At 30.4% G+C, this 13353-nt stretch overlaps 1 protein-coding gene across 2 annotated transcripts in view; it reads right to left on the reverse strand.

Annotated features, from left to right (window-relative positions):
* Positions 1–13353, reverse strand: part of LOC115887201 (transmembrane protein 47-like) — an 87612-nt gene that overhangs the window by 11842 nt on the left and 62417 nt on the right. The window lies entirely within an intron of this gene.

The following is a 13353-nucleotide window of genomic DNA, read 5'->3' on the forward strand; positions in this document are numbered from 1 at the left end:
TCCAGTCCTTCCAGTTCTTCTCGAAATGTGCCCGAAGTACCCTGGTATGACTAAGTATGGCTGGTTTATTTTGGTTGAAAGTCTTGTGTTAACTTTCAACTGCCTTAGAATTGATACGTTGGTCCGATGTTCTGTGTATGAAATTCGCAGCATTCTTCTGTAGGCCCACATTTCGAAAGCATCTATTTTTCGTCTATTTGTAGTTTTCAGAGTCCAGATCTCTGATGTATAAGTAGCGATAGGAAAGATTAATGTGTTTACTAATTTTAATTTGTTGTGATGGGATATTGCAGAGTCTTTCCATATTCGTGTTAGTTTTATAGTCGAGTTACGAGCTATTGCTAGTCTGCGTGCCAAACCAAACCAAACCAATAAAATCTATAATATAAAATAATATATATTCAACAAATAGGTAGTTTATATAAATAATTAATTATGAATTTTATCAATATTGACTGCGGCTTTGACTGGAAATAATCAATTAAAAACATATAAACCGTTATTTAAAATTATTATGCTAGATGTTTTATAATAGCTTTAACGTAAACACGAAATGGGCGTTAAACAAAATTTAATTATTTGTTGTTGAAGTGAGGACGGCAAAATCCATTATAACATGTATAAAATATAAATTATACCTTCGTCAAATGTGTAGGATGATATTATATGGACATGAAAGCAAAATAATTCAGACTAAATGGGTATTATCTTTATACAGCCTGATAACGTACAGTGTGTCCAAGAATATGTGTGCATATGGAGAATTTTTTTATTTTAAATTTCTGATTAATTTTTATTCTTGACGAAAATTCTCTGCATTCTGTCATTAACCAATTAAATCGTCTATATTGAGGTAGTATAGTGCTTTATGCTTTTTTACGGTTCACCAATGTTCTTAAAAATAAATAAAATATATTATTTTTATCTACCCTTTCGAGGGCCAACTCATATGTAGAAACTTTTTGACTTATTTTTATCTGTAGAATAACCCACTGAAGGTAGTACACTATTTTTTTATACCCTGTATAGCTAATTATTGAAAATATACACCTTTGATAATAGTCACTATTATCTTGATATTTTTAAAATTAAGCTATATATAGTAGCGATGGGAACTATCGAATGAATTAGACTATCGAATGGTTACTGAATGAATGATTTCAACTATCGAATGGTTTCATTCGTTCATTTGTATACTAAAGCATATGTGACAACCTCGCCGTGCGACTAAATGGTTATCGTTAAGCCACGACTATCGAATGCTTTTGATAAATGAAATTTAGTATTCGTTTGATTTTTGTGTGCGTCAGTGCATTATTAGTTCTTCCAAATTTTTATAACTTGCCTTCTAAATACTGTGCTATTTTTGCGTTTATTAAAATATTTAAAATACTAAAGTAGTAGTGTTTTTTTTTGAATTGACGATTCTGTGCGTGTGCAGGTGGTCAAAATTTTTCCGAAAATTTGTGTGATATTCCGATTTTTCAATTATTTAATTTTATGCGGTATATGGTCTATTTTTTAATGGAAAATTTTGAGAAGTAACAATTTTTCAGAGAGATAAAGTGAACTTACAATTAATTTTAAAAATACATATGTATTTGTATTTTAGATGTTTTAGTAAAATGAATTAGTTGAACTTATTATATATATTATAATCATATTTAAGTAATGTGGTAATGTGGTTATCGAAGTAAAAAAAAGTAAATGGTTATCGAAGTCAAATTTTGGGATGAGAAACTTAAATTGATTGATTAAAGTTTTACACGTGCCAATTTTAAAAAAAAGTTAAAGATATTTGTATTTTGTTTATGCTAATTCTCTTACATGTAGATTTTTGCGAAGAAATATTTCATTTATTTTTTAAAGTAAATGCCAGTAAAAGCAAATACTATTTTTTGAAATACTAATACAAAGTAATAATATGTAATACACATATATAATTTTGATTTCTAATTTTTATTTATATTTTTCTTCTATTACACAGAAAATTAATAAATATGTTTATATTTCATGATTTTAAAATTTGTTGTTAATATAACAAATTAGTTCTGTAATTATTATTATTTAATAAACCAACGTTGCCACAAAAAATTTAGAGACTATATTATTTTTAAATAGGATCTAATATAAATAATTTTGACTTCTAATTTGTTGTTTATATTTTGCTACTACTTAAAAAAATGTTTATATTAAATGATTTTAAATTTTGGTGTTAATAGGTATAACAAATTATTACTGTTATTATTTATTAAACCAGTTTTGCTTAAAAACATTAAAAATCATTTTCCTACATCCAAAATAAAAAGTATTATTGAAGTGTAACAACAGAATATTAATAAAAAAAAATGCAAAATATATAGTCAATCCAACCCCAACTAACTATAATACCAAAGAATAATATTCTTTGCTAATACCAACTAATACGAATATACGGCAACAGCGCCGTTCATAATGTATTTTTTGTGTAAATACTAGCCCCTTAATAAAAAAATAATATGTCCTTATCTTTATCTGACTCAAAATCAAAGATGCCGGCTTTTTTCATACCACTGCCACCGACCGCCGACCGATGTCGGGTTTCTAGGAAAGAAACCTACGTCGCCGGGCGACAACTAAAATCCAGTTTATATTTTACTATAATCGATCCTGACCTTAGATCCTGACGAATAAATGAATTTTACAAATGAATGAATTTTACAAATGAATGAATTTTATAAATGAATGGTTTTTGCTGCCGAATTAATATATTTCAAGGCAGATGACGCATCTATTCGATATTTTTATTCGAATAGTTTTCGACGAATGTTTTCTTACTAGCTATCGAATTATTCGAATGAATTGCAACTATCGAATGTTTCGATAGTATTCATTCGATAGTTCCCACTACTAATATATAGGGCTGTCCTTAGACTGTTGGCCGCCTGGAGCAAGCCCCTAAAAAAATGCGCCCCCCCCGTACAGACAATCGTTTTTTTATTAGTGCGAAGTTTGATCCGAAGGATTAGGTGTGAAAAAAAAATATCAAAGTTGTGCCACAGATGGTAAGAAATATTATCAAACGCTTTCCGAAAAAAAAAAGGAAATAAATATTGCAAGATTTTCAGAATTAGCATTTAAATTTTGTATTTAAAAGGAGCGTCACATGGCACCTAACAAGAATAAAAAAAACATTATAAGGTACATTAGCCAAACTAACACCTAAAACTAGATAATATAAATTATTATAAATTATTAACAAAACAAAATTCGTAATAAATACATAGACATAATCCCGAGAAACAAAATTCCTAACATGGACAAAACTAAAACCTTTTTCTTGCTTTTTTTTCGGCAAACTCTGAAATAAAATCGTCGATGATTAGACTGTCCGCTATTTCTATCGTTCTTGTGTCATACTTGATCTCAGGTAATTCTCAATTGTTTTGAGTTTAGAAAAAACTTCTCTCTCCGGTTGCCACTGAAACCGGCAGCGTTAATAAGATTCTTATGGAGATGTAAATATTTGGAAAGTTTCCAATCAGATCGTAAATTTTTAAATATTTTATTGTTTGTTTTGGACAACTGAAGTTTTCGGCATTATCCGGTGGTATTAGAGCAATTAGAGCTAAAATCTCGTCCCGAAGCTCTAGGCCATCAATATCATGTTTGTCTCCGTCCGTTAAATAGAGATGAAGATCCATACAATGCTTTCTTATTTCCTCTCGGTTGATATTCCTGAGAACTGTGAAGTCGTATAAAAACGAAAAATAGTCCGAGTGAGCTTTTAACAGGTCAAACCTTTTCTGGAGAGCCTCATGGAGTGTATCCAGGACAACAACGAAAAATTCGATTTTAAACTTTTCCTGTGGATCTAAAATTGGCTCATTCACTGATTCATACAAAAACTGTCTAGTTTTTTTTCTGGGACGAGCTTTAATGTCATTAGTAAAAACTGCTTCAATTTCCAGCTCTTCTGCCAGCTCTAATCTCTAAAATGGTCGTCAGTCCTTATTTTGACAAAATAGTCGTCGATAGCTTTTAGAGCTTTTGTGGACTCAATGATGTCGAGTTTCTCATTCTGAAGCAGTTTACTAGTTGCATTTATACTGTTGGAAATTTCGTAACGAAAAGGACCATTTTTCCAAAATGTAGTACTGACGCACCGAATTTGGTCAAGATGTACCGAATTCAGTACAATTGTACCGAAACGGCCGCCCTCAAATTTGGCCGCCTGGAGCAACTGCTCCTCTGCTCCACCGCTCAGGACGGCCGTGCTATATATTAACTACTATTAATTAAAAAAAAAGCAATAGCTAATCTTTTTCTTACGTATCGTCATGATATGATTCTATTGAAATTATTTATTTAATAAATAATTAAAAATACTGAGAAACTAGAAAACAAATAAACATGTGTATTAAACAATACGTGATCATTTCAAAATTAAAAACCCTATTATTTGTAATCAGTTGATTTGTCATTTTTAAAATTAAGTTATATAGTATTGATAAAATAATAATAGTTATTACCACTTTGCTTGCCAATCCTGAAAAAAAACAATTATATGGAAAACTATATTTGATATCAATTAAACTTTTAGTTACGTAATCGAGGGCGCGATTTTTAAATTCATTGGTGCCAACCATGAACATACTCGGTGCCTGGCTGACTAACTGGAATTTAAATTTCCCGCTGGGGATTTAGGTGGTAGCTCTGCTGTAAAAAATGTTAAGTTGCCGTACCTATTTATTTATTTCCTGACATTGTCATCCGTTTTGACACTTTAGTTATGTATTACGAGTTTTTGGTTTAAATCTTTGAATAAGGACTAAGGAAGGAGCATCAAAATCAAAAATTAAAAAAAAAAAAAATCAAAAATCTTAGGTTCACCGTGATGGGCCTCAAATATGGCCGACTTAAATTCTGGTTTATCAGTGCCGTTCTAATTTTATTTAAAAAATGTAAAACTATGATGTAGGGTAGACGTGGGGTAGACTCAATATTTTTTTTTATTTTACGTTGTGAATAAATGTTGGTAGTCTATCTATCTATCTATAGTATGGCTAAACATCACAACAAAACATGGAATTACAATCACTGTAGAAGTAAAGAGCAGGAAACAGGTATGTGTGCAAGCAATAATAATAGTCTGAAAATGTTTAAAAATGTTTAAAAATGTCTATTAGCTTAAAATAGCTTAAAAATGTCTATTAGCAGACCTTGCAGTCGAACATTGTTCTTTTTAGAACCTCTTTTAGTGCGAAGTGGGTACAAAACAGCTTAATAGCCGTAAAAAACTCATTGCAACTTTATTAGAATATCTTGAGCGGGAAAGCGGTAGTAATGGCCCTTTATGTCTCTTAAGTACTGTTAAGAAGGTGAGTTTTGTCGATGTAAATATTGAAGTAATAACTGTTTATATATTTATAATTAATTTATTTTGTTTAAGCTTAATCACGCGACTAAAAGTTTATTTGATATGAACTATACATTCTTCGTTAATAAACCTTTTTAATATAATAAAACAAACATCAAAATAAAGAAAAAGAAAAAAAAAGCTTTGGAAACTCTGCTTATATTAATTATTTTCAACTTAAGAAAATAAAAACCCAAAAAATACGAAAGTAAAATTAAAAAAGAGCTCGTTAGAGCAAAGCTTCATTTAAAGTCTGTTATATTACAAACATTCACTAATTGTTTAGAGAGTTCTGGAGGTCCGAGGGATTATATTCAAAACAATGGAAGCTTTTTTCGTATTGTAGTATTGTTGGAAATAATGTTTTGGGCTTTTGGTGTTTGGCCCAAACACAAACAATAGAAATTTAGAAGTTTTGTAAAGGCGCTCATGTACGTCAAATGGTGTAGTGTCGGAGAATCAGGGTTGGCAGGATTTAAATCAAATGATTTAAATCATGATTTAAATCGTGATTTAAATCAAGTGATTTTTTTAATTTTAATCATGTGATTTAAATAAAAAAAAATTATTGAAACTTTATTATAAATCAAAAAATAACTGTAAAAGTTATAAAAATGTGTCCTAGAAACTTATAAAACATATTTCTATAACATACATAAGAGATAGCAAATCGCAAAAAATAATTGAAAATGTTCTATTCATCAAAAAATATCTATTCATCAATTTAATTGTTGGACCGATTTTTGAACTAAAGACAGGCTAAACGCAGGGAGATTTGTTTTATATTTTTAAGTGACAAAAATTCGCTGTTCGAATACATAATATATCATTCGCAAAGTCTAGTGCAGAACTAAGTCCTTCTAATATAGAGACTATATCTTCAATCCCGGGAACCTATAATCGTTGTGAGAAAATATATTTTTTTTTTGAATCGGTTGTATGTTTCCAAATTCCTACCGACACACAGTAGGCAATATGTCCAAACCATGTTGCAAAAAATAACATCCACAGTTAGCATTTATGGCAATAACACTAAATTGGAAACATATTAGTTAAGAGGAAACCACATAAAACTAACAAAAAAACATATTCGGAGTCTCTTTCGAGGGGCTGTAAAACGAACTTTGCGCAAAACCTACATTTTCAGTTAATTTGTGTCCAATAACTGCCTTTTTTCTACAATTTTTTAAATAGTAGGCATTGCATTCAAGTGACACAGTATTATAACAACTGAATCGGACGACCTTAGCTTGCTGTCAATAATTATTGTGAAATTGTCATAATGTGTGTTTTACGTAGATTCCCGGTTGCGGTAAATTTAATGTCAAGGTAAGTAAAAAAGGATCTTTTATTTTGATTTTTGGATAAAAACCAAACACAAACAAAGTAGAACATAATCATTTAAGGTTTTTTTGATACGTGGCATATATTGTATCTTAGAAAAGTTAAGTCAAAAAAGGATTTAAATCAAATGATTTAACTTTAAACTTATTGGAAGTCTGATATGTATGTCTCCATGCGTATGTGTATAGTAAGATCCTTTATGTGGATACTTCTCATAAATTAATTGTTATAGTAGCTAGAGAAGAACTTGAAATATAAAGTTACGTAATTTTTCTGAAGATTTCAGAAGAGGTATGTCATAAATGTCAAATGACATTTTTTGACAAATTGACAAATTTTGACAGTACCTAATTTTTTAAATTAAATGAAATAGATTTTTCTTTCAGATTTAAAAATGTGCACTTCGTGACCATTGCTTCCAGCTGTTATAAAACAAAATATCAGTAAATAGTAGGTGGTAAAATAAAATTTAGATATTTTTAATAGGTATATGTTCTGTTATTTTCGAAATCGTCATTGTTTAAGTCTCAGAATATTGTTACTTATTTAAAATATAAAATAAAATATTGTTTACATATTGTCTGGTATTATTAGAGACCCAACTTATTCAAATGACAAACAATCTTGAATAAAAGTTCGATTGGATTAGTATACTTAGGGTTTTCTTTTATACATTGACACCCCCTTTATCTTTTTTATTTGACGTTTCCGAAAACTGTCTCAAATGAAAGTGGTTTTGAATAAATTTGCCAAAAAAGTCTATTTCGCATATCCAAAGTGCTTCAAAAAATCTAAGCGTGGTTCAACTATCTTATTTCAAATTAGGTATAGGATATGCTACATAAAAGTAGTTAGGATTTTTAGGAGAAAATAAAAAAAAAATAAATAAAAAATTGGGTACTAATTTGAAATAAGAAAGTTGGGCCACGCACAGGATTTCTAAGGCACCCTGTATATGGAAAGAAGACTGTTTTGAAAAATGTATTCCAGACCATTAAACTTTTATTCAAGACACTTTTTTTCGAAAACGTCGAATAAAAAAGATACAGAGGATGTCAATATATATACCTAACCTAACAAACCCTGTATATGCCGGAGGAGTAATAATTGCTCAACATTTGTCTGTTTCATCTTGGCTCTGCCAAAAATCGTAAAATTTAGTGAAATGTAAAATATTCTTACCGCATTTTGGTAGCTGTATTAGTCAAAAGATGATTTTTCCATTTTATGAATCCCCCCACCACCCCCAGCCAATCTCAAGTCAGCCAAAACTAACTGGGTTCACGGGCTACTGGCATAGAATGTTTTTACCAAATTTGAATGAAATCGTACAATAAAAGAATTTTTGCAACATACTTCTGGATTTTTGCCCACTGTGCGACATTTTGATCTGCAGAAGTACTTTAAACTTTGACATTAGATAATACATACGAATTTCATTCTCGACTTAAGACTATTTCCGAACAATACTGTATTGTTTTATAAGGAGTAAAATTATACTTTTTTTGACGATGCTGTATCTTTGAAGGACCATCGGAAAACTATTCCGACGTTACAGGGAGGCACAAAAAGTACATTTTTACTCTGAATAGAAACATATTATTTTTTTAAACATTACAAATAATTTTTTAATCAGTTTTAAACATTGCAAATAATATAAACAGTAATCGAGCAACAATTTGTACACTCGTTGAATTTGACACTTCATGTCAGTTTAATAGTATATTTTTGTACTTTTGTGCTTATAGCCGTAACAGTGCTTTACTTTTATGCCTAGGCGTTAAAATGACAAAAATTAATACTTTTCAGACATTTGAAAAAAAATCCTTTTGATCTGAAGCGAACGACTTTTTTTGCGGAATATATTGGTGACCGATGTGGAAAAATCACACGTCCTGTAGAATTGTCAATGTTATCGGTATCGGGGTATAGATTTACCCATTTAGGATAGAACTTGTCATTTGGAAATCCGATTTAAATATTGTTTTGAATTAAAATCAAAAAAATCTGATTTAAATTTAAAAAATCATGATTTTTTCCAACCCTGCTGAGAATATAGAAAAAGTCAATATAAAGAAGTTTATGAAAACTCAAATTATAAAACAATCTAGGTTTTTGTATCGTTTATCGCGTATTGCGTATAGTGTTTGGTTTAGTCAATTTAAATCAATATTTAAATTTTTAATATCGAAAAAAAATTTAGTTTTAGTTGCCGTAGCTTTGTCGTAGCCGAAGGTTTGAGGTTTGAGATCCAGCGCGAAATTTGTGTAGGTAATAATTCATAGTTTTCTGGTTCTGGATAAATGATGAACTCTTTGACTGATTCTGGAATAGATATTTTCAAATAGACAACATTAATGGTGTTTAGTTTGTAAAATCGTGCGGTTAAAACAATTGCTTAAAGTTCGAAAAACGTTTAGAGAAAGAATTGACATAAAATATAAAAAAAATATGAAATAGAACTTTTAGAAATGTGTATGTGTATATATGTATTTATATTTTTGTGACATTATTATTTAAGTGTCTTTTAAATCCTACCGTGAAAAATTTGTTTCAAGAACATTGACTGGATTTTTAGTGAAATGGCAGTAGACCACCTGTTTAAAAATGTAAAGGTAATTGAAGGATTTGAAAGATGTTTGAAAAAGTGTAGTTTGAAATGTTGAAAAAGTAATAAATTTAAAAAATATTTTTTTACGCGTAAAAAATAGTTTTTTTCTAGCCTTGAACTTTGTTAACATAGATGTGTAATAAAATTTAAAGATTTTTTGTAAAAAAATTACAAAAAAATCCATATTTCTTCGAGATAACTTTACGCCGTCAAAACTGGACGTGTACGGTCCACTTTACCCGATCCGTATTAGTATTTTAACGAGCGTCTAGGCCAGTTCTAGTAAATCTTTTAAAAATAAAATACCCAAACAATGGAACTGGTGTGTATGTATTTAAGTTCAACAAACCCGCTCTCCACACTTTTATTGCTCTTGTCGGTTTTCCATTTTTCTTTTATTCTTTTCGACCATTTTCCTCACTGATAACGTTCCTGTTTGAGAAAGAGTTTACAAAGCGAGGCGTTCTTATCAGCGAAGCCCTTTCTTAAGTTTCTTGTTTGTTCCGTGATAACCTGGTAGAATAAATGTCGTAATAGTCGATGGGTAAACAAGGAAAAATCACTTAAAATGCTTTATATTGTTGAGAGATTGATGTGTATTTATCTAACATAATAAAAGATTAAGGTAAATAAATCTAGATGCTATCAGACACATTTCAAATATAAACAGCAAAAGAGCGAGTACCATTTATTAGCTCGATTTGCTCTGGTCTCAGTTACGTCTATTCATTCTTTCAAATGACGTTTTTTTTAAAGTATATCCATTCACATACACATTCATAAGTTATTATTTATCATGAATGTGCTATGAATTTACTACTAGTGGTGCTAGTACTATGAACAGGCCCGTTCCTGGGGTATCTGGCGCTTACGTGCAGCATTCTTTGGTGCGCCCTTTTTGTATTTAAATCAATTATATATTTTAATCTTAATCTCCAAAATTTAAAGAATTTATATTCTGCGACAAATGAGCAATATGTAATTGGAAATGTAAAAAAAAATTCTAATTAAAGTATAAAAACATTTATTAAATAAATAAAACAAACAAAACCACAAAAATATTTAGTAACAAAAATAGTACCCTAAAGAAAAAAACCGACCCATTTTAAATGAAATACATAAAAACAATAAACTAAAAATCGGAAATAATAATACATTTTGGCATATACATTGTGTGCCATGCAGTACTGATTTCTTTCAAAATAGACAACTATGAAACTATGATTCCTTCCCCGACACAAACGGTACATTGTGAGACAGGAAATTGTAGAGAGAAACAAGCCCTATAACATAGGATACAACATTTTAATGAACAGTGCTTTCCATAAAATGAATAAAATGAAAAATATACGAAATAATATACATCTACTGATTTCTTTCAAAAATCGAAAACTATGAAACTATGATCCCTTCCCCGACACAAACGGTACATTGTGAGACAGGAAATTGTAGAGAGAAACAAGCCCTATAACATAGAATACAATATTTTAATGAATAGTGCTTTCCATAAAATGAATAAAATGAAAAATAAATAGATGAGATCAATATATTTGCCCGACAAGATTGCCCCTAGACTTGTTTATTCGGTGCGACAACGCCAAAAGACGCTAAGCAAACTTTATCCTATGTTTAAGTATTTGTTTATTGGCAAGAAAGCGTATCGGTTTTTTGTTACAAAGTACTGATTGACCCTTCGATTTTGCGCCCCCAAATTGATCCTTCGATTTTTCGCCTCGCCAGGGACGGCCCTGACTATGAATGAAACAAGAGACCACCTATGAGGGCTGTCTTTTATATTTTGCATATAGAAGCAGAAAAAAAAACAGTAAATAACTTTTAAATAGGTACTACTGTTTTTCGGCTAAAGTTGTACTTTTGTCTAGAATTTCGTTTCATTTAGAATAATCATTTAAAAGTTATTTGCAAAAATCTACCTTCAAATTAGTAAAAATTATAATATAGCCCAGAGAAGTTATAATTAAAATACCAGCAAAAATGTGATTGTGTCATTGTCAAATTCGATGTCACATTTTGTTTATAAAAATTTGAAGATACTAAAGCTGTACCTATTTCAATAGTAGATTATTTTCTTTTATCTATGACCTATTTCGTTGCAAAACCAGGCGAACCAGAGATCGGCAAACTACGGTAAAGAGCGGTTCCTGAAAAACATCGGTTTGATACGGAACGATATGGTAAAATACTGGAAACGTCAAATGTTGACGTTTTCTAAATTTCATTTCAAATTCTCTGCTTTTACGTTCGCTTCTTCTTTTCAGTGGAGTTTAATATTGAAAAGTACTTTATTAATAAACTGTTAAACTCGTTAGACAGCTCAAGTAAAGATTTGCAGATCCAATATTAAAACAGATCAATAATAAATAAACAAATCTAATCAATATTTATATTTTTATAGCTTACCAAACATTCACGATTACTTGTTGTCTTGTTTTTCATGTTTTCTTTAAATGTTCCTGACTTTAAGAAACAATGGCTGCATGATAAGTTTAAATGGTCCTAAAAAGTCATTCTATTTAGTTAATTAAATTTATTTACCTTTACTGCCTACCTCCATTGCTTTTGGATACAAAATATTATTACAAATTTTAGAAATTAAATGAGAATTTCACTCGAACCTCCAATATTTGCTTGATTTCTGTCAAATAAATGACACTTGACAAACAAAACCAGAAAAACCAGCCTTCTCGCGCTGGTTAGTTTGGTGACAGTTATAACCGAATTTTTCCGTGTTCCGTAATAAGAAAACTTTCAGGAAACCGATAGAAACGGGACATAAAACCATAACCAAGGTAAGCAACGGATTACACCCTAAATAGATGATTTTGTATAAAATAATTATGAATTTCCCAGCTTCTGCAAATACGATTGTTAAACGGCATTTTGCTGGAAATAGTATTCTAGCTGTGTAGGTAGGTTCGCAACTCAGTCTCCGAAAACCCTACACCGAATAAATTAACAGTTTAAAGAACAATCCAGAAGTTTGAAGCTAAAGGTACTAAGGTATTAAGCACATGGAAGTATGAAGATAAAAATAATTGAACAGGAAGAAAACAACACTGACTTGAATATTCTTCATGTTGAAGAGAAGAAAAACATTAACTCCCGTCTATTGGGAATACAGTAGGAAAATACCACAGGATCTTTTCGCCGAACGACTTCTTCCTGTGGAGCACACCCAAAAACCGTGTTTATGAGCATATTAAATAAAGAAATTTAGATGGACTAAAAACGGCATCTCTGTGGAATGCTAAAGATTCTCCCCTTAACAGCTTCGTATTGTAAGGCGTAAATTTTACAAACGTTTCGGGTATTGATTCGCTGTGAATGGGGGATTATGTAAACATTTTATTAATTAGAATAGTTAAATAAAGTTTCTTTTTTCCATAGCAACTGTTAAAATTGCCTAATATCTATCAAAAATAGTAGATAAAATATTACTTTCAACTGCAAGGGTAGATTAAATGATACTTTAACAGCGAGGATAGGTCAAAAACTTTATTTCTTCTCGCACGTTTTTTAATTGCTTCCATTTTTGAAAATTTTTGTATTCCTTTTCATAAGTTATTCGGGGTTTAAATGGAAGTACCGTATGATCGAATAAAAACGGCGTCACCGATGGCTATGAAATGACAATCGACGACATTTCCCATATAAATTTACATATGAAATGACAGTGATCTTCATTTCATAGCCATCGTTGAAGCCGTTTTTATTCGATCATACGGTAGTTTGGACTGTGGTTTGGATATGGCGTTTGTCGCCTCAGCCTGAATATCTGTTGGTAATTTACGTATTTCGTTTTGAGCCATTTCTGGTTCCAATTCAATCAGCAATCGACACGAAAGAGAATTAAAAAATATTGACTCAAAACTGACAACTAAAGAGACAGCTTTATTTATTTGTCGAATTACATAGAAACCACCGCCAATCCAGCTCGATATTTTTTCTACTTGTAATAAATTCCTTGAAATAATAATTT

The sequence above is a fragment of the Sitophilus oryzae genome, unplaced genomic scaffold, assembly GCF_002938485.1.
Source record: "Sitophilus oryzae breed Bouriz unplaced genomic scaffold, Soryzae_2.0 scaffold_555_pilon_pilon, whole genome shotgun sequence".
In the NCBI taxonomy this organism is placed as follows: domain Eukaryota; kingdom Metazoa; phylum Arthropoda; class Insecta; order Coleoptera; family Curculionidae; genus Sitophilus; species Sitophilus oryzae.